The following is a 22,068-nucleotide window of genomic DNA, read 5'->3' on the forward strand; positions in this document are numbered from 1 at the left end:
ACCAAAATAATCGCTGCTTGATGAAGGAATCATTTAAAGAAATATGCTTATGATTTTATATAATTTTTGTGTTTGTTTACCTGCTTATTTTAGAAACTGCAATTCCTAACTGTCTATAGCAACTAGAAACCACACCATTGGCTTTAATTCTTGTTTTTTATTTGTTCAAATAAAATTCAGCTTAGTTTTCTTTAAACAAACTAAGTCTACAGTACTTGGTGAACTGATTTAACTAGAATATGTAAATAAAGTTTGTTCAAGACCTAAGCAGATGCAAGATAGTTATTTTTTATTAAAGTGGTAAAAATTCTGTAGAACTCTCTTTACTTTAAAATCTTCAGAGCCTGCTTGCCAGCTTTCCAAACATTAAGGTCCTGCCCAAACAGAGATACGTGTATCTCATGTATTGCCATGAGAGAAAATAATATGAAAGGAATAAAAAAACTGGTTTTCAGATATAAGGTTCCTACTTTGGCACATTTTGAATCTGTCTCTACTTATCCTTAATCTTCTTGGGAAGTATGATTTTTAGGCTTCCCCAAATGCTAAACCTTCCTTGAAGAATACTGTAAGAGGACACTTCTTTGCCTCCCCAGAAACAAGAAACATTCCTGTAGCCTCATGTTACAGAGCAGCTAGTGAAGCTTTCAGGCTAAAAATAGGGGCGGCACAAACGGTTTTCTCATTTGTTCCAGTGTTCTTAGATTAAAGGTAGATATCTTCCACTTCAGGTAAGAGTGGATGCCGGTTCCACTTGCTGACATGGCACAGGGATCTTCACCAGCTGACGTTCGGAGCTCGGGTTCCTTCCACCAGCTTCACTGTTGCTGAGCTAATGCTCTCAGGGTTCCATTGCAGGGCGGATGGCGTCATTGTTGGCTGAGGTCCTTCGCAGCTGACAGTGTTTAGAGATGGGGCCTTTAAATGGTTGATTAAGCTAAAATAACAGTCTTACTTCAATCTTACTGATCTCCTTATAGAAGGAAAAAGTTAAGACATGCAAAAAAATGCACACCAGGTAAGCCTGTGAACACCAGGAAAGACTGTGTGGGTACAGGGACAATGGCAGCTGTGTGCACATCAAGAAGAGAAGCCCTAGGAGAAATCAGTTCTCCTGACACGTTGATCTTGACTTCTAGCTTCCAAGTGTGAAAAGATAAAATCGTGTCATGGCCGGTGTCCATTATCTCCAGTGTCTTTGTTTTAAGTAGAAGGAACCCTTTCACAACCCCAGCTCTCCTGTTCACAAAAAAATGATCAGTGGGATTGTGAGCGAACGTGGGACTTTCTATCTAGACTGTCATGATGTAGCAATCACCCCTTGGGGCAGGATGGAGTTTACTCTCCCCAAGCAATATGAGAAATGAATGAGTGGATCCTGGGAAAAAGAATTGATGTTCTTTAACATAAAGAAATAGAGGGCTGGGGTTGATTGTAGAGAGATACAGCACAGATGTCCTCAGTTGTTAAACAGAATGACGGTACTTTGCTCACAGTGGATCTTCTGATATCCTCTGCCACCTTTAGATTCCCTAGGGGACATACTTATTACAAGCATATTGGCACTTATCTTCATAGAAGCAGGCACAGAGACAGCAGTATGCCTTTATAGTCTTTGTGGAGCACAGATTCCTCAAAAACAATAACAACAAGATATATGTATATGTATATCTATATCTATAACTATATCTATATCTATATCTATCTGCAAATGTTCAAGTAGAAACACATTTTTCACTGTTGGGCATCGAACTTAGTGCCTTACCCATGAGGGGCAAGCATTCTGCCACTGAGCTATACCCCAAGCCAAATACTGACACTGTGTGTGTGTTTGTGTGTGTGTGTATTCAGATGTGTAAGCAGGCTCATGTGCAGGCTCACAGCCAAGGTCAGGTGTCTTCCTTGATCTCCATTTTACTTATTGAGTCAACCTCTCCCTGCACCCAAAGCTTGCCGGTTCCAGGGAATCTAGCCTGCCTGCTTGCCCTGGGGATCCCCTGCTTTGCTGCCCCAGGGCCGAGATTCCAAGTGACCCTAGGCCTCACTCCTGTGTGCAGGAGCTAATCCACCGAGCCATCCCCCAGGTCGTCGTGGGCATGCTTTTATGCCGGGACAGGCCAATCTCACTCTCTGCTTTCAACGAAACAAACTAAAACCTTTCTTAAACCACCACTTCTATATTTTCATTTCATTTTATTTTATTTTTTTGCAGATAATATACCGTAGTGAACAGTATGCACATTTTTATGCATTTAAAATATTTCTTTAAGCTCTAAACATTGAGCTACCCGGTCAGGAGATTAACATTTTCATTCTTAACAGTCATCAACAAATTGCCTTCTAGAAATGTTACTTTAAGAAAAGATTGGAGGAGCTTCAAAAATGGCTCCGATGTTAAGGGCACGACACTGCTCTTGCCTGACTGACTTTGTTTCCCAAAACTCACACAGGGCAGTTCACCACTGCCTGTAAATTCAGCTCCACACAGATCCAATGGTCCGTACATGCACATAAACACACACACACCAAGTTAAAAATAAAATAAATCTTCAAAGTAAAAGATTGGTGCCATAAAATCTTTCTGGAAGTTGGCAATTTGGGGATGCTTGAGGTTTTTCTCCTTAGGCATAGATACACACAAACTTACACATAAATGACAGCACACTTTTTAAGACTCTGCATAACAGTGTGAGCTGTAGGAAAAAAAAAGCTGTATCTGCAGAGACTAACTGACTGATTAGAACTGCAACACTGTGGATGGAGGGACAGGAATGTCGCAGGTCCAGAGACTACTGACCTTATCTTAAGCCAGTTCTAGCCCTCCAGAACAGCTCTTCATCGCCCACCGCTGCAACTGAACCAAGATCTTGTGGCTAAAAGATAAGGACCTTTGGACTGTATTAACTTAGCAGACCACCAGCTTCCACTGATCCAAAAATTTAATGTTATCAGAGAGCATCTTGGGCCTGTAGAAAAGCTTCCACATCTTGCTGTCCCTCCCTTTAGGTTGTATCCATCAATGTATTTTAAACTTGCTTTGATTTATGAATTTTTTTTTTGTTCTGTGAAGCTACCTTGGACTGTGGAATTTAAGGTAACTTAAATCTGTGTTTTGGGGCCAGGGTCATTCATATTGCCTTCATAATAAACTATCTCTTGCTCCTTTTAAGATGGGGACTGTCGGGCTGGAGAGATGGCTCAGCCGTTAAAGGCTAGGCTCACAACCAAAAATATAAGATGGGGACTGTGGTTTTTACGTTTACAACACAATGTGTGTGTGTGTGAGTGTGTGTGAATGTATACATGTGTACGTGTGTGTTTATAAAACACAATGTGTTGTTTATGGTCACTTATTTAGAAGACATGAGAAATGCTGGCAAGATGCTGGTAAGTACCAAGATTAATTAATTAATCTTAAATGTGTTGAGTATAAAAATGTACAGCAAACAGAAATATTACCTACTGAAATACTGAAAGTACAAAAAGGTTGACATACTATAATGTATAAGGCACAGAAAAATACTAAAGTCTGTCATAAGAATAAAGCCAAATAAGAGCCATGACTTTTCCATCAAAAAGTTTGGTAAGATGGGTGCCACGCATCAAAAACATCCAGCTATTCATCCTACTTACCTGTAGCCTTCACATTTATATCAACACATCAATATTTGAGACTACTGAGATTTGCAGAAGTAACAGCCTAAATGGAGGCAGGGGATGTGGGAGATGGAAGTAGGTGGATTAAGGATGAAGTGTAATGCCTTATATGTATGGAAGTACCACAAGGAAACTGTGTATGCTAAGCTAAAAAAGCAACAGCAATGAAAGAAATAGTATCGTGTCCACGAAAAGAGTAAAGATAATCTAGACAAGCAGAGATTTCTAAAACTGTGATGAGTAGATTCGCGTGCTGAACAGAAAATAATAGAGAGTGTCAACGCAAGCAAACATTATGAAATACTGCCGAATGTGAGGTATATTGTGTGGTGTTACCTGGGATACGCAGGCACGTTCCACACACACCTCACAATACAAGAAGCAGGCCAAACTGAAGATCTGATTATTAAAATTGGAAGGTTTCTCACGGGCGTGCTCATAAAACCTCCATCTGCTTCATTACAAGGCCCTTTCTTCCCCGCCCTGTCACTAAGGGATACCCTTTTCTTTGCTCTGGATGTAAGACCTGAAGCCGTCTCCTGCTTTACTTTGTTAGTCTCCATAAGATGTCATCTGTCACATCCTGTTTCTGAGCTAGCTGATCTTCAGCGAAAGATTCCCACTCATATTCTCACTTGCTCAGTTCCCACTCAGTGTATTTTTCCTGCCTAGACAACTATGCCTGTTTCCTAACTGCTGTTCCTCCCTGCAGCCCACCCTCGCTGAGAGCCACGCTGTTCTAGGGTTTATCCCCTTATGTAACGCAGCTCCTCCTTGACTAGGTCCATGTCGCACACGTTATAAAATGAATCCAAATCTTCCTGGTTTTGTTTTCAAGGCTCTCCACAGTCGTGCTCCGGGCTAGAATTCTAAATTTATCTCTTGCTAAATCCTGCCTTCCACCTACACCCGCGCCTTCAGACTCCAGGAAGCTCACCTTTTCCTCACAGGTTTTCATCTACCGAGACTGCATGATGGTGACACTAGGCGTGACCTTCACCATTTCTGCTCTTATCGAAAAACTTCTCAGACGATAAACTGTTTCCAATCTTATCTTTCTAAAGTAGTCTCCAAATTTTGCCTTTGAGATACCCCTTTTTTCTTTTCTTTTGTCAATTAATACCAGCTGAGGAAAAAGGTTGAATTTTACATACTTTCTCAACAGAATAAAAAAGAGAGAGAGAGAAACTTTAAAGTAACCATTCCAGTAAGTCAAAAAATGTCCACACACCTAGTAATTGTCACCCCAAAGAGACATACATTAGAAAGTCAAAGCTGTTGATATTTTAGGAAGAACCAGAGCCGGATCTGAACTAGATCACTTCAGTCTCAGTTGATACAGGCCAAGCAGGATACTCCAAATCCATGTGTACTATATGTGTGATAGTTATCTGACATCACTATAGGCGTTATAAGTCATGTCAAAGTTTAGTGTTTCTATACAAAGAGCAACAAAAACACATCCACATTAAAAAAAAACAAAAAACAAAATAACAAAAAAACACTCTACATTGCTTGACATTGCAATTGAGAGAACAAGTCCATCAGTTGAAGAGCATAAAAAGGAGCTATTCCCGGGAGATCATAACAATGACCTCGGCATGCCTGGGATAAGTATTAGGACACTTCTCAGCCCACTCGAGGGAACAAACCCAGGGCCCTTTAAAAATGATATTCATAAAAAATATATAAAAAATTATATGATCAGATAAGGACAATGGGGAATAAGAACCTTTCTAATTAGGTAAATTCAAGGACACAGAGAAAGCTAAGCTACTGAGTTTGGAATTTGTTTCTTCTCCTTCTTCTTCTTTTAAATTTTATCTCACAATGGGATTGGCCTTCAAACTGTGGAAGGTACAACAAATGCAGTCAGGAAGGGTCAGGAATCACATGTGCATCAGTCACAGAAAAGGGAAATCTGATTGCTTTTGTGAGGCAATGTGAGGCAAATTTCTAGCAGCTGGAACCATGTAAATGTGAAATGGATGTAGCAGCTAGAGAGGGCAGGTTGTAGATTGGATGTAGCCAACCGTGCTGTGTTGTTACTTGTTTCTCCATGAGATAGAACTAAAACACTAGACGGGGATCAAGCCTGGGTCACCACACGCTTCAGTGGAGTCTCAGCCACTCAGCTGCGTTCTCAACAAGCTGAGGGAACTGGCTTACAACTCCAGTCAAGAGCCAGGCTTACCCAACTCTGACGAACAGGTCACATTTGAAAGAATGGGGGAAAGAAAGCCCCCCCCCAAACAACGGTATGCTCTTAAGTGTGTACAACTGTGAGTGATGCCCCACTCCGGGGCAGTTATTTTCCCAGAAACATCAAGTAGAAATCACGTAATTATCACAAACAACACATTAGTCATTCCTGAGTCCTGCTAGATGGCTTTTATTTATTTATTTTCTTTAGCTACCAGCGTAGCTCTTGATGCTTCACATGGTGAGGCAAGGGCTGGGAATGGAGCTTTGTCATCTTGACCATCAGTCTTGCCACAATAGGCCATCTGGCAAGACTTGATAGTACGCTTTGCTAGAGTTGGATGGAAAGGCTGTTTTGTTTGGTCATCCGTGCCCTCTGTGGAGTAAATAGACGTCTGTTCACATTTACTTAAGTTTCCCAACACAGTCAGCACCTCAACAGGGATCAACAGCACCAAAGATGAGGCTTAGAGGAGTGGCTGAGTGACTCCAGTGTGGACTAGGATCAATGCTAACTTCCCTGAGCATGAAGATCTTCGGCAATGATTTTAATACGGCTACTGTTCTTGGTGTGGTATGGAGTGGTTTACCTCCTTGTTGCATGCCCCCTACTGTGGCTGATAAAGAGATAACCAAGCTGGGCTGTGTACGAATGCTAGGTCCTCGGGAAGGGATTCTAGGGTACTTTATCATCTTTTATCCGGTACAGAGTAGTCTGAATGGGTCCATCTCATGAACTTGCACATGTCCTTCAAACAGCTAATCAATCTATTACAATCCCTGAATGTACCATGTGTGGCAAAGGATCCTAAGCAGGCCTTGGTAGCAATTAAGTGTGCTTTATTGTGGATGATAAGGTAAGTAACTGAGGTTCGTCTCTCTGCTTAGAAACAATTTGCCCAAAGGAAAAAGAAAAAGGAATTATAAGAAAAACAAACAAACAAACCATGCAGATCCTACATTCTGACTTAGCCTCTGATTTGGCAAGAAAAGTTGGGGAAAAAGTGAGAATGAGATGGAAGTTTATCTTGCTATCTCTTACGGCTGGTGGGGTATGAAGGAGAGGACAAATTAAATCTGTTCTATGTAGCTCTTCCTTCGAAGTAAAAATTAGGACCTGTGGAAAAGATTAGACAGCAAGGAGGAAAAAAGAGAGCAAGGTGCTAGAAGATAGTCCGTAAGTCTGACCTTTTAAGACAGAAGCAGAGTATATCCATGATTGGCAAGAAAATGAGTCCCTTAGCAATAGTCCAGTACAAGAAACTATGCCAATCAGTGGATATCTGCATCCGTGCTGCTCGAAACGGGAAAGTCACCAGAGAGGAAAGGGCCCCTCCTAGCTTGACTCACGGGCCATAGGAATGGGGGAGGACAGGGCCAGTCTGAGTTCTGTGGAAGTAGAGAAACTGAGTAATAAAATAGCTTGTTATCCCTTCTTGGAATAACTGTTGCATAATTTGAGGGAATGAGCACTCGTCCTGCTTTGAAACCAAGGCTGCACAGTCTGAGCGAGGCAGCGTGGGGACAATCAGTCCCCAATGGCCTGGTGCATGGGAGCCATTGAGACGTTAGGGACACTGGGTCATCGCCGGCTGATGTTGAAAACTGGAAGACAATAGAGGATGAGCTGAATTACTAAGAGAACTGTGTGTGTGAAAGGCAGAATGTGATGCCTAGTTCAGGGATGAGCGAAGAAAAGGTTAGTTCATAGGAACCAGGCACTTCAGTGATGGCCTCCCACGGTAGGACAAAAGCTCTGGCGAATCTGAATGGTTTAGAACAGTATGTAAGTGACAGTCTAAGGTGCAACATGTTCAGAAGGAAGGGAAAAAGGAAAAGCAGATCATGGGGCCTGGTTTATTTGGGTTACTCAAAGCAAATTGTGGTTCAGCTGAGTTCCCAGGGGGGGAAATAATGAGAAGATAAATTCTGGCTTGTGGATGTTTGGGAGATATATAACAGAGATCAAAGGCCCTGGTAGTTCTCCACATAGCATTCCATAGCCCATTTAGTCCTCCCATAAGTCAGGCAGGTATCCTTACCAAATACCAGCCATCTGTCTTCAGGTACCAGTAAAAGCTGCTCATTTCATTCATATAGAGTCTGGTCACAGGGGAGCCAAAATAGAGTGGAAAATACCTAGAGCTGCCAGCATTCCTGTGAACTATGCTGATATTCTGCCTGCTATGCAAACATGGGAAGCCTGTTCTTGATTACGGACTCATTAGATTGTTGCTATGGGGCAATGACATAAGTCAACCTGTTCCATATGGAAGGAATTCTACAGGACCCAAGCCCATCAGGCAGGTATGGAAAATATACTACCGGCCTCTTAAAAGGATTTCCATGCAAGCAAGCAATGAATGAAGCCACCATCAAGCATATATCCAACTCAGTGTAGCATGTGGCTGCCCACGGTTAGCTAACACTATTGAGGCACTATTGAACCACAAGCACTGAACTGAAGAGCCACTTTAACGACAGTCGGTTCCAGTGGAACCTGCATGGATCTCCCACGTTACAGGGAGATCACAAGAACACATGCGAAGGCAGCAGTTAAAAGAATCCAAATGTAAAACTCAGGTGTAGAAAAACGTACGTACTCTTAGAAAGCCACAGGTTTGTTTCATAAAAATTCCAGTACCAGTTGTTGCTGGTGTTTCTGGCTGGCTGTGGCACTCGTGCTATACTGTGTATGCATGAGAAAGGTGTATGGCAAAATAGTGGTTTAACTGTTTGGGTTACTATCAGATTATTGAATGTAAGATGACTATACAGAAAGGAACTCATGGCTCAGAAGTTGAGAGGCTCCAGCGCAGGGGCTGCTGCTGTTGCTTTGTCAAGTGGCTGTTACCTTATTGTCAAATTGCCTTCTAAACAGTTGTGCATATGCCTGTAGATTATTCACGCTGTCAGTCTCGGCTCATGAAGAGAATCTTTTCTGCGGTGGGTGGGTGGGAGATACTATGGAGACCCTTTGTAAGTCAAACTGCCGAGAGTAAGTGATTATTGCTATGATACAGTGGCCCAACGCTCAAGCATAAGTGGAAGAAAATAATCAGACATAAACTCACTGAAAATCTTAAGGAACATTATGGAAGGAAGAAAGGCAAGAGCCAGAGAAAGGGTTGGAATACTGTGTGGGTGTTCCCTATTTTGAAACATTCTCTCTTGCAAGAAAAAGAAAGTTGCTCATGAAACTGACAACCAACTTTAAGAACTCAGAAGAAAGTGACATGACTCACACAGGACTCCCCCCCCAAATAAAGAACAAAGAGCAAACAATTACCTGGGGAGAGGAGATTTGTTGGTGGACCTGCCTGCAAGCTGCAGGAAAATTCATGATGTAGCTTTTGTGAGTCGTCATCTAGACTGGATGGGCTTTTGCTTATAAGCCTGATTGAGCAACACAAGGCTCCTTCCTGTAAGTAAACCCTCATTCATAGCTCCGTAAGTAATCTCTATAAACTCACGGATTCAGCAAGTTAGACTTGGGTAAAATAACTTTTTTTGGTCTGTCATTGGTGTCTTATCTGGAGTAAGTAGACTTTTGTTTATATATCTCCAATAAGAATCAGACAACAATAATTATAAGTGGAATTCATAAAATAATAGCATGAGAGTTACATAAACTATGTCCCATAAGCTTTCAATATTTGTACATATAGTTCTCTTATTACCAGTCTCATAACCTAGACAAATTTTTATGATAATGAATACAATTCTATTTTGTCCACTGATTTGTTTTTATAAAGAAATACATGTGTCAGAGAAGCCTAATGATATGTGTTAAATACTATCAAATGTTAACTGTATTCCAAAGATAATGTGTTTCTTTAAATTGTTATGTATTGTATGAAACTAGGTACTTTTTTGGTATTCATCTTGAGATAGTTTTGCTGGCTATACGCTAAGCTTCTATAAAAGTGGAATACAAAATATATAATGTGTTTTGTCAGAAAAATATTTATATAATGGCTCCTCTAGCATCTTCAATACATGGCTTCTATAGTTTAAATATTTGTCTACGTTGCAATTCATTCAAAGGTAAAAGGATATGAGATCAGACAGGGAACAGAAATAACACAGTTCTTCCCTCATGTTCTATTATTTACAAATTAGGCATATGGTTGGATCTAATTGCAAAGAAGTCTGGGAAATACAATGTATTTATTATCATAAAGGAAAGGAAATAAATTTTGGTGAATAGCTAGTACTCTCCCCTATGTTCTTAAACATTCTCCACATGAAAGACTTCTGTTATAACTCATTTAAAGGGCGTCATACTGAATTCATGAACTAACACGTTATATGTGGTTTTTTTAATGAAGTCGTGATGAAAAGATCTATATTTATATAACTAGGGACACTCACTGAAAGAGCTAATCAGAAGGAGATGTCTTCCTGTCTGCTTCATATGCTTTTGCTATATGGAAGTGGGTGTTTGCAAGGGATTCACAGTAAGAACCCGTTTATAAAAATACAACTTAACCCAAGATTGTCAAAATAATCTTTCTTATTTTACACTTTATAGAATTTGCTAACATGTAGTTAAGTTTTTTTAAAAAAATTTGTGTCACCAAGTTTCTAAATCCCAGAATCACTTGTAAGATTTAAATACTGTTTTCCTTACTATACAACATTATGTGTTTTTAATTGCAATAGTATTCATCCTATAATTATTACATAATTTCTATCTTTTATATGATAATGAACTAATCTTTTTCAACAGCACATACAGTTCATGCTTCATTAGGTAAAGTATGGCTCCAGGGACTTTATTTCATTGCATAAACATTTTCTTGTAATAAAGAGACAACAAGAATGCTTGCTTACATAAAAATGTTACAGTACATGGACTAGCCTCCTTTTTGGTCTATAGCTGAAATCTGATTTCTCACCTTAAGCTTTAATTGAATTTTGAAATGAATTACTGCTACAAAGGGCCCAAAGGTTTTATAGTTTCCTTCTTGTTGCCAAATGTACTTAGCAAATTTGCTAGTGCGTTTTATCTTGGGGTGTTTAAAGTATCTGTTACATATGCTCCCCTAAGCACTAAAAATGGAAGTTAAAATATTTATTTTTCCAAATAATTCTCAAATCAAGTACTACTGAAAACTGTGCCCAATGAGAAGACATTGCCTTCAGGAACCTAGTCGATTTCTTAAAAATCACAGAAGACTTAATCTCCACAAAAATGTCAATTCTGTAATTAGAGGTTGAACTTCCTAGAAAACCAGTTACACGGCTTTCAACTTGATTTTTCATATAAAGTAGAAAACTATAGAGGTAGGAAGACCAGTCAATAGCTCAGAGCTAAGCTGAAGAGGGTTCTAGAGAAGAACATGATTCGAGGCTTCATTCTGATGTCTTTCGTGAAGCCACATTTGTGTGGTGATCTCACGCCTTTCTTCTCTAGGTCTTTTCCTTGACAAAACCTCTACTGTAATGGTTGTTTGTTTTTTTTTTTTTTGTTTTTTTTTTTTTCTGAGGTTCCGGTTGCATGTGCCCCGGAAGGTCACCGGAAGATTCTAACCAGCTCTGCACCAATCATAAACTGTGTCTCAGAAACTGAACCTTGAACTCTTTGCCACAAACGTAAGGCACTGACTCCATCAACATACCATTCTTAGGCACACATATCCTAGAGAGACATAGGCCTGAAGTAAAACAGCCAAAAGAAGGGGACAAGAAAGGGGCTCTTCTGAGTGGAGCAGAGCGCTCCAGAGGGAGCACACTGAAGGAGACAGAGACTCAAGGCAGGCTCCGTGTGTTCAAAAATTCCAGTAGTCCTAACAAACTTTTCTTGAGTGTGTTGAGCGATATTTTCATTTTATTTTCCAGCTGCATATTTTATGCTTTTAATCCCCAAACACATTCACATTATTAAAATCTCTATAAAGAATACAAATGTAAATTGAAAAAAATATTTCTGTAACTAAGGATTTTACACATGCAATAGGCAGCAGCCCATGTTCCTCTTTAGGGGGCCCACCCTGCCACAGGGGACGCCCTGCCTGAAAATGGATGACCTCACCACCCTTTCCTGCTAGCTCAGTGGAAATGGGTGTTTAAAGTCATCAAACAGGCGCCGACCTCTTTGATAGGTTGTCTGTCGCTGTGTGCCCGATTTTAACAATCGATTTGTTGTAACATGGTTCCAAGGTGAGGATCGCTGCTTAGGCTTGTGGAGGCATCTCTTCTCAAATGTGGGCACCATAAATCCCAGGCTAGTCTGCAAGAATCTATTAAGCCACGATGTAGTTCAGGAAAACTTAACTCAATTTAACCCCTCGGTTGACAGAAAAAATTGTTCTAGTTAAAGACAGGGAAAAGGGAGTCCACGGAGACTAAGATCAGTGAGAGATGTTTGCTTATGTTTTACAGGAGCATGTTTACAGACCATCTAGAACAAGATGTTCTAAATACAATCCAGAGAACAAACACAGGCAATATGGAGAGGATGGGGAAGATGGGGGCTGAAGTCAGTGTGGAAGGACAGGGAGGAGGATGCTCAAACCTCAGTAAGGATGCTTTCATAAACAATAAGGAATCATTATTTTATATTTAACTAAATTACACAATACATATTATATAATTTATGCTGTATGCATATGTATAGTTTTATATAGTATATGCTTATATGTATATATTTATTATATATTTATATATACATTATATATGTATAATTTTACATATAACAAATTTATATACATATATAACTAGCATATTAAAAATAATATATGCTATTTGAAAGATATTAAAAATTCTATAACTTTTATGTAATAAATGTATATATTATATACATGGCAATTTTTTATATAATTATACATATATAATTATATATGTATGCATATATATGTATAAGTATACATATATAATTTTTAAAAAAATTATGCCACTTGGGGTGATTAGCTTCTTTATTTATTTATTTTTAATTTTTATTTTATTTTTTCCACTTTTTAAATTTTTATTTTATTTTTAATTACACTTTATTCACTTTGTATCCCCCTCTAGTTCCCTCCCTCCTCCCCTCCCAATCCCTCCCTTCCTTCCCCTTCTCCATACACTCCCCTCCCCAAGTCCACCGGTAGGAGAGGGTTTCTTTTTCTTCCTTCTGATCCTAGTCTGTTAGGTCTCATCAGGAGTGGCTGCATTGTCTTCCTCTGCAGCCTGGTAAGGCTGCTCCCCCCTCAGGGGGAGGTGATCAAAAAGCAGGCCAATCAGTTCATGTCAGAAGCAGTCCTGTTCCCATTACTATGGAACCCACTTGGATACTTAACTACATCTGTGCAGGGGTTCTAGGTTATCTCCATGCATGGTACTTGGTTGGAGTATGAGTCTCAGGAAAGACCCCTGTGCTCAAATTTTTTGGTTTGACAACCAAAGGCAGCAACAACCTGTATTGTCTTTGGAGCCTTTTGGATACCAGGGTTTTTGTCAGAGAGTCTGTGGCTAAACCAGTATAATTTCTAACTGCATCCTTTTATGGATATATAAATGTAGACCTCACTCCTCATCAAAAAGCCTCTTTTTTTTTTCACAGCAGATGGATAACATTACAGTAAACCATAACCAGCCAAAATGCAGAAAACAACTGGTTGTGGAGAGTTCAGGCCTCCACAGCAGATATGTCTACAATACCTTACATCATGTTCAAGAGCCATCATGGAAAGAGGAGGGGGAAAGACTGTAAGAACCAGAGGACAGGAAGCCGCTGAAAAGTTGTGTCTTCTAGACATGACATCTCAACAATATGGCTGCCTAACCCTAACCTGAACAACCATGACAACCATCACAAGTTGACACGCCAACATGGATGGGGGCAATCGCACAGGACCCCACTCCTAGGTAAAGAGATAGAGCAATTAAAAGAGGAAGAATGAATATTCTCCTGAGGTGAGTACCCCAAGTGGCAAACCCTAAAAAAAGATAAACACATACAAGCAACACTAAACATATTCAATGGTTGTGTTTGTTTATTTATTTACATATACTGTGTGTAACAGTAATAATTAAAGATTAAGAGGCCATGAATTTGAAACAGAGAGGGCAGACACATCGGAGGGGTTGGAAGGAGAAAAGGGCAGGGAAAGTAATATAATTATAACCTAATTAAATACAAAATAAGTTTGAAAGAGAAACAATATGATGAGTTAGCTCAATAAAAGTTAATTGGAGGTTGGACTGATTTTAAGACTCACGTTCAAGGTTGCCATTGATCATAGTCATTTATAGCTATGGTCTAGTCTATTCTCATTTTAAAGCTGTATATATATATATATATATATATATATTTTACTCCAAGTCTGTATTTGTGTTTCTTTCCAATTGCAGGCACATTTGCGTGCAGGGACTGGTGAGTCTTAATTTCTCAGGGCTACATTTGTTTCTCAAGAGCTGAAATGGTAAGCTGCTAACAGTCGGATTTGGTGATGTCTGAGGTTAGACCCACTCATGGGAATGGCAGTTCCTGGTGTCTAACCTACAAGGCAGCATATTTTAGCCAAAAGAACATCCAGGCTATAACGGAGATCACTTGTACAGTGTGTGTGTGGGGGGCACTCACAAGTGACAGACACTACATGTTCCTTATGCCATTTGCCTGAGCCTGAACACTGCCTGCAGTCTGGCATTAGGAAGAACTTTTCCCCTGGCTGTCTGGCAGGGGGAAAGCATTAGAGCTATGGCAATGAGGAGCTTGGCTTTCCTGTGCACTCATCTTAGTGTGTTCGGGCAGCTAGAGCAAATGGTTGGATTTGGATCGTTCATAAACAACAGGACGTTATTTCTGATGATTTTGTTTCTGATGCATACAGGGTTCTGCCTGCATGCCAGCAGAGGGCATCAGATCTCGTTACAGGTGGTTGTGAGCTACCATCTGGTTGCTTGGAATTGAGCTCAGAGCCTCTAGAAGAGCAATCAGTGATCTGAGCCATCTCTTTGACAGCCAAGAAGGTCAAGATCAAGATGCTAGAGATCCTGTGTGTGGCAAGGGCTTGGTGTTTGGTGTTCATAGGTGGAAGCTGCTATGGCTGGTCATGTGGCTGGAGAGACCAGGTAGCTCCTCTCTCATTCATTACCCTCATCTACCAAGGGTCTTGCCTCTAGACTTGATCACAACAGGGGTTAAAGTCTAGCAACTAAATGAGCAAGGCAGCAACATTGAGACCACATCGGTAGATGCTGACACTTCTTTGCAGGGACTTGCCTCCCTAAACCTAACCTGAATGTGGGCACACCCCTACCAGGACCACTCTTTGTTGGTAAGAATCACAATTAAACAGTGACAACTCTGATACTCTTTTGGGCGGTGGTAGCGATACATTATTTCACAACGCACATAAATAAATTGAAACTGCAACCGTCTGAGACAGTCGACATCTTGTGGCCCAGAACTACATTTTAAACCCTGACTAATTCAAGTCGATTCTGTGAACATGGAGCACTTATTACCTGCAAGTATCATACAGAACTCTGCGTGTATGTGTGTGTGTGGGGGGGGGAATTGTTAATGATACACAAGACTAAGTCTCTGTTGCTGAGGCGTTTACCACCTTCCGGGGAGAATTAGAAAAACCACAACAATAATAAAGTACAAGGCTGGCACAGCTGTTTGACTTAATGGAAAAAGCTTGGTCTTTATCTGTAAACTCACTTACTTTCCAAATTGCCTCTGACGTCTATTAACGGTGTGCCTTTGTACAAAAATTTTACACATGGTTTACTTTGTCTGCCAAGTAGAGATATCAGCAAATGTTTTAGACTCCCGTGGGAAGGCTCGTCAGCCATCATAGACAGAAAGCACCCAGCCAGCTTGTGCCTGCTCTCGGTCAGCTTTCCTGAAGAGCCAGAGCTAAAGTGAAGGAGATTTTCCACTTACCTAGCTGATAAGGGAAAGGAAAGGGGGCTGTGAAGAAGTCGCAACAAAAATCTCAAGTCATCGCAGAGGGAGCTCCGGAGCTGGGTAGCTCGGCAGCAGCCTTTTGAATCTTGCCTGTGGAGCTTACCATCTCAGTCCCAGGAGGCAGACTCCCTAAAGCAAAAGGACATGACTTTGTAAGAGGCTAGTCCTCACCCACAGCGTGGCTCAAGAAAGAGCAAATACTACCGGTTGAAGGGAAAGGCCTAACCTGAGGCCGGCAGTCTCCAGCAACGGGGAAATGTAAACTCGGGTCTTAGAAAGAAAGACAAGGGAGAGAGCCAGAGAGGAAGGGGGGTGGTGAACCACACAAACCATTTGAAATTAATTAATGTTAAAATTAATTGTCTTGGCCCTGTATGAAAATTATGAATGTCATCTAATAACGTAGAAAATACAAAAGGCTAACATTTAAAATTTTTATGTTGACCACAGTGTCACAGAATTATTGTAAATATTTGCCATTTATAATTTTGATATTTTTCTATTTAATTTCATTTTCCTCTAAAATTATGTTTTCCTGGGAAAGTAGCTTTGAGTCCAGTTTTTCATATTACAGATATTTCCCATATAAATAAATATTCGTTTTCTTCTTTATAATAGGTGTATCAAAGTTTTCCAAACATGGCAAGATTTTTGGACATCTCCTTTTACATTTTTGAACTTTCACAAAGTTTTATGAGCAGTATTGCACCTATCTCTAACAGAAATGTTCATGAAAATGGAAAATGATGTGTCAAAAACTATTTGCATGTATAGGACACTGATAAATATTGCCAAATTCTCTTTGATAAATGATGGTCAGTCATGTTTGAGGCTTTCTCCCTCCTTGTCCCTGGCAAGATTAGGAAGTTATCATTCTTTTTTTATCTCATCCAGGTTAAGAAGCTTAAATAGCTTTTCCTATTGACTTACACATTTACGATGGGGGTCGTAGTGACCAGAAGTGAAATGTGTATTCAAAAGCAGAACAGAGAGTAGCAACTCAAGGATAATGACAAAAACTTTCTAAGAAAAGGAAAGAAAGAATGGCCTTTAGTATTGGGTAGAATGTCATCAAGTTAGTAAGAGAAAGGATCCCAGACAGAGAAGACAGCAAGGACTGAGGTGGTAAAATGTTTTGGCTCCAGGATAGGAGAAAAGGAAAACTGAAAGTAGTGGGACCGTTATGCAGCATAAACATGGCAGAGTGCAGATCTGAACAGCAGTCAATAGCCACTTGGCTTTTTTGTGTTAAGAATGTGGGAGTAGTGAGATCAGAATCCCACATTTCTTCTGAAAGCTGTTATCTGCTTCCTGCATTATGTCATGGATGGAAACCCAGAAATTGCTAGCATTCTCCAATCCGGGTGAGAAAAATTATACTCATGACCTCAGGCTTAAGAAGGCCTTGTCAAGTAGGATACAAAAGTCAAAAATTAGACTTGGTTATGAGGAGAAATGGAGAAAGTGAGAGAGAGGGAATGGACATGAAAAGGACATTGAAGTTATGAGGTTGGGGGGGATGGAGTGGAATGCAGGAGGGACAGGCAGGGGTGAATACAATAAAAAAAATACTGCATGCATGTATGAATTTCTCAAAGAATAAATAAAAATATATTTAAAATGGATGGAGAGCTAAGATTCCACCAGCGAAATTCTACCCTCAGCCCAGGACATCAATAGTCCTATAGTTTGATCATCCACAGAAAGACTCAAAGGGGAGGGTGGACCCAGTCCTAGCTGATGGCCTCCAGTGGCAGGGAAGAGACCCAAGATGGTCCAGTGGTGAGCCAACACCCAGGCCAATCAGAACAGCTCTCAGCCTTCTCCAGAGAAGCTTCTTGTTGAGATTCATAAATAGTCACAGAACTGAGGAAAAGTGACTGTTGAATGCTCAGCATAAATAAGATGTCTGTGTCACTCCCTCCAGTGCTTGGGGAAACAGCCTGGAGGGAGGAACAGAAGAATGTAAGAGGTAGGGAGGGAGTGTTGTGACATGCTGTTTTCTGAATATGATACGGCCATTGCCGGAAAACCTGCCCATGACTGAGGCTATCAATATTCCATATGTGTTAGAAGAGGAGCTAATGGACACCCCATCCCCCAAAGCAGCTGTAGACAGTTAATGGTTGCTGGGGGAGGGCAACCAGATTTCTCAGTGGTGTTGCCCCTGCTTGAGGAAATAGTCTTCTCATACTAATGCAAGCAACTCTACTAAATACACCAGGCTGCTTCTGCCCCCAAACACATACACAAACACAAAAATAGGAGAGAGCTTGTTGCAGGAAGGGGTTTCAGGAGAGGAAGCTAAGGGAGAATAACGCAGAAAGGACTGTGGTCAAAGTACATTATTATATGAAATCATGAGAAAAAAATTAAAAATCAGCACTCTATCTAATCAAGACTTTATTCCCATGTCCCATCCCATAGGACAGGCAGAGGAGCGTGTTAAAAGATACAGAGAGGTGAGTGGAGAAAATGTTATATGACTGAGAGCTTGTTTCATAAAGCAAGAAAATGAAACAGACAGACACTGCAAGGGAAAGAAAAAACAGATACACCTGCAAATTACAAGAGAGCAGTAGCACGCATGCTTAAACCTATGACTCAACAGGCTAAGGCAATAGGACCATAAATTCCAGGCCAGCTTGGAATTCATAGAAGGAGCATGTCTCAGACAGAGACCACCCTTTGCTTCTCTGTTGCTGTGATAAAACACTGACCAAAGTGTCGTTATAAAAAAATGAAAATCCCAACTGTTCAATGGGGAGCCAGATGCTGGGGTGAAAGCCTACTAGCTCAGAGAGGCAGAGAAAGTACCCAGCTGACCTTCCTCCTCAGCTCACATCCCAGAAGGAAAAAGCCAAAAGCCCAAAGCTAAAAAGCTTTCCAGCTCAGCTGACAGCCCAGGAGGAAAAAAACATCAGCTCAAAGCCCAAGAGCCAGAAAGATAAAGCGCTAAAGAAACAAGGCTCAAAAAGCCCCTTTTCTTCTTTACACTGTCTCATATACCCTTCTCTCAAAGTCCCATCTTTCTATTAGTTCCTGTCAGCTGGTTGCTTGCTCCGCCTCATGACCTAGTGTCAACTTTATTAAATACTGTGTGCAAAAAGCTGTAGGATTAAAGGAGTGTGTCAGGGCTGAACCACACTATAATCACCTGTTTACAATAAAAAGAAAGTTCTTGGATTAAAGGTGTGTGTCAGGGCCGAACCACACCAAACAAAAGACAGATTTTTACAGTTCGTAATGTCCGGGTTCACAATGGGATCATTGTGAACCTGCAACACCAAAGTGTCCAAGATAGAGGAGAAAGGTTTTATGTTAGCTTCTACTTTCATGTCACAGTCCATCATGGAGGAGACCAAAGACTGGAGCTCAAGGTGGGAACCTGGAGGTGGGAGCTAGAGCAGAGGCCACCAAAGGAGTGCTACTTACTGGCTTGGTCCCCGTGGCTTGCTCATCTAGCTTCCTTATACAGCTCAGGACCACCTGCCCAAAATGTGGCACCACTGCCAGCAGCCTGGGCCCTCCACATCAATCATTCACAAGGAAATGCTCCCACAGGCATGCTCACTGGCCAGTCTGATGGAGTCAGCTCTTCCACTGAGGTTCTCTCTTCCAAGGTGACCCCAGTTTGTGTCAAGTTGACAAAAAACTGACCAGGAGGTTAAATACACATACAGTTTTTCAAACAGTATTTGTCCAAAGAATCAGTTATGGCTCCTCAGGTGTGTGCAGATATACTACTGTGTATCATGGATTTGAACATATGTCATAGAGCCTATGACATATTCCTCTCCAGCTCTTCAATATTACCAATCTGGGATGGACTTTACCAGCAGTGACAGCTAACAACCAGCTAGGTGGCAGCCACTACGTATCTTGTCATATGTGTGTGCACAACTTTGTCACAGAGATCAAGACTGCCGTTGTGTCTGTCTACAATGCAGATATTTCATTAGTAAGATCAAAGGTTAAATTCTAAGAAGAAACTGTATCACAGTTTGAGGTTTTTCTCTCAGTGGTAACATAAAAGGCAATTTGATTTTTAAAACTGCATAACCTTGATTTTATTAAAACTTACAGAAAAGGCGCTATCCAAACAGGCAAAACATGGATAAAGAGCTAATTAAATATAATGTCATATATAAAAGCAAATGAAAGATTAACCTATAGACTATAAAAATTTCTCATAAATCACTGAGAAATAAAAAAATAAAATTGAGGCTGATAGTCAATTTACACAAATGATAAACAACTGATAAATATTTTAAAAATTCTGTCATGCTGGTAATATTAGGCTAAAATATATACATCAATCAAAAAAGTGAGATACTACTTTTGACTGAACAATTTACTACAAAATTTAAAAGTGTTTTAAAAAGATACAGACTTTGGGACTGTCTTGTGAAAGTTGGACTTGACTGTAAACTTGACAGAACTTAGAATCCTCCCAGCACTTGCATCTGGGCATACTTATGGGAGAGTGGCTTGATTGTAAAAACTTAGTGGGAAGATCCGCTGTGAAGGGCCCCATTCCCTATCTGGGGTCATGACCTGTGTAAGTGGAGAGAGGCGGTATGCATGCATCTCCCTCTGCTCGCTGACCTGGAGAAATCATGTGACTGGCTGCCTCATCAATCTCCCACCTCCAGGATTTCCACACCATGATGGACTCTACCCTGGAGCTGTGGAGCTGTGGAGCTGTACTTCCCTTTGAGTTGCTTTTGTCATCATATTTTATCACTGCGACAGAAAACTTGCCAAGACAGGTCTCTAGTTCCAAAGCTCTTATTCTTCAGTGTGCGTTTGTCTCGTGGAGTAAGCGTCTTCTTGAACAAGGGCACTGGTCCTCAGGGTGTGATTTCTCATCTAACAGCATTGGGAGCCCCTGGAACCTGTCAGGAATGTAAATTCTCAAGCTCTGCCACAGATCATCTCACTGGAGAGTTGGGGGTTGCAGCTCCCAACCTGTGTCCCACAGGTGGCTTTGATGCATGCCTTAGCTTGAGAATCGCCAGCGGAGAAGACTGACTGTTAATGACCTGAAATAGCAGACACAGCAAACTAAGGAGTAAAATGGTGAAATATGAGTTGGACAGGAAAATAACTTGTTGGGAGGAATAAAGAAAATGCTAGATTTCTTTAGAAGATTGTAGTTGTGGTGGCTAACTTGGAAGGAAGAAGGGAAATTAGGGCTTTATAAAAATAATGGGGTAAGATTAGGGAGCTGAAAGACAAACTAAGAACAATGATAAACTCACTGTGTCGGTGAGCAGAAGGAAGAATGGGTGTGCTTCAGTCCTGGAGCTATGGAGCAGTGAGGGGTTCCCCAAGTATTAGCATATGGTGACAAGGAAGGACAGGCATTGTTAGATGGGGCTGCTTGGAAAAGCCTGGAAGGCTCAGTGGTGAGGTGATAATGAAGAGCAGGAGGCAGCTGTCTCTATCGCTCACAATCCTACAGAAGAGAGAAAAGAGGCTTCAGCTTGCAGGATTTGGAACAGTTCGTGATGTCTAATGCTTATTCTTTACTAATTTTATATTTTTTAGACATCAGTAGCTAGGGAGTGCCTTTAATACAGAACACAAAATATGAACCAAACACACGCCTCCTCTCATGCATCAGTAGCTTTATTGTAGGAGAAAGGATTTTTCTTTGAAGTTATACCGTTGAGACATTTATAGTCCTAAGTCATTGCTTACCTTCAACAAACCTTTTTCCTCAAGTTGCCCGGTCCATGGTTTCTGCCTTTCAATTCCTGGGTAAGTGGCGTAGTCACACCTCATGCTCAGGACCCTTAGTACAGACCTGGGGAGGTTAAAGTTGTTGCTGTTCTTCCAGCTCCTTAGAAAGACGTCACTCATAGAAGACGTCACTCAGAACAGTGTTTCTCTTCTTCAGCGTTAAAAGATTTCTGATGCAAACGCCCCGATGGTGTGTGTGGGACCAGCTCCTGTCACCAAACAGAAAAGAAAAGTGGGGCCTAGAGCACACACACACACACACACACACACACACACACACACACAAATACACACACACCCGCTCTCACACTTCCAGTCAAAAATTCAAACTCTAACCTGGCTGCTGTGGACTGTAAAGATCTTCTTCAAAGGGAGGACCGCTGCTTATCGTCCTCCCCGAAGACTATGGAGGCGAGCTGCCAGCGCTCACCACAAACCAGCCAGAGTGCACCAAGACCGAGACCGACCCTGGAATTAAAAGGCAAATAAATAAAACGCTTTATGGGGTCAAGCTCAAAAGGATGTACTGTTCTCCGGACAAAACTGAGGTTACA

General features: G+C 41.0%; 1 long non-coding RNA gene across 1 annotated transcript; it reads right to left on the reverse strand.

Annotated features, from left to right (window-relative positions):
* Window positions 1-15,542: 15,542 nt before the first annotated feature.
* LOC132649508 (uncharacterized) lies at window positions 15,543-22,068 on the reverse strand. Its single transcript, XR_009587967.1, has 4 exons — window positions 21,851-22,068; window positions 21,473-21,723; window positions 21,031-21,227; window positions 15,543-15,895 (listed from the first exon to the last, which is right to left on the reverse strand). It is a non-coding gene; the product is annotated as an uncharacterized LOC132649508 (long non-coding RNA).

Source organism: Meriones unguiculatus, chromosome 20, assembly GCF_030254825.1.
Source record: "Meriones unguiculatus strain TT.TT164.6M chromosome 20, Bangor_MerUng_6.1, whole genome shotgun sequence".
Classification (NCBI taxonomy): Eukaryota; Metazoa; Chordata; class Mammalia; order Rodentia; family Muridae; genus Meriones; species Meriones unguiculatus.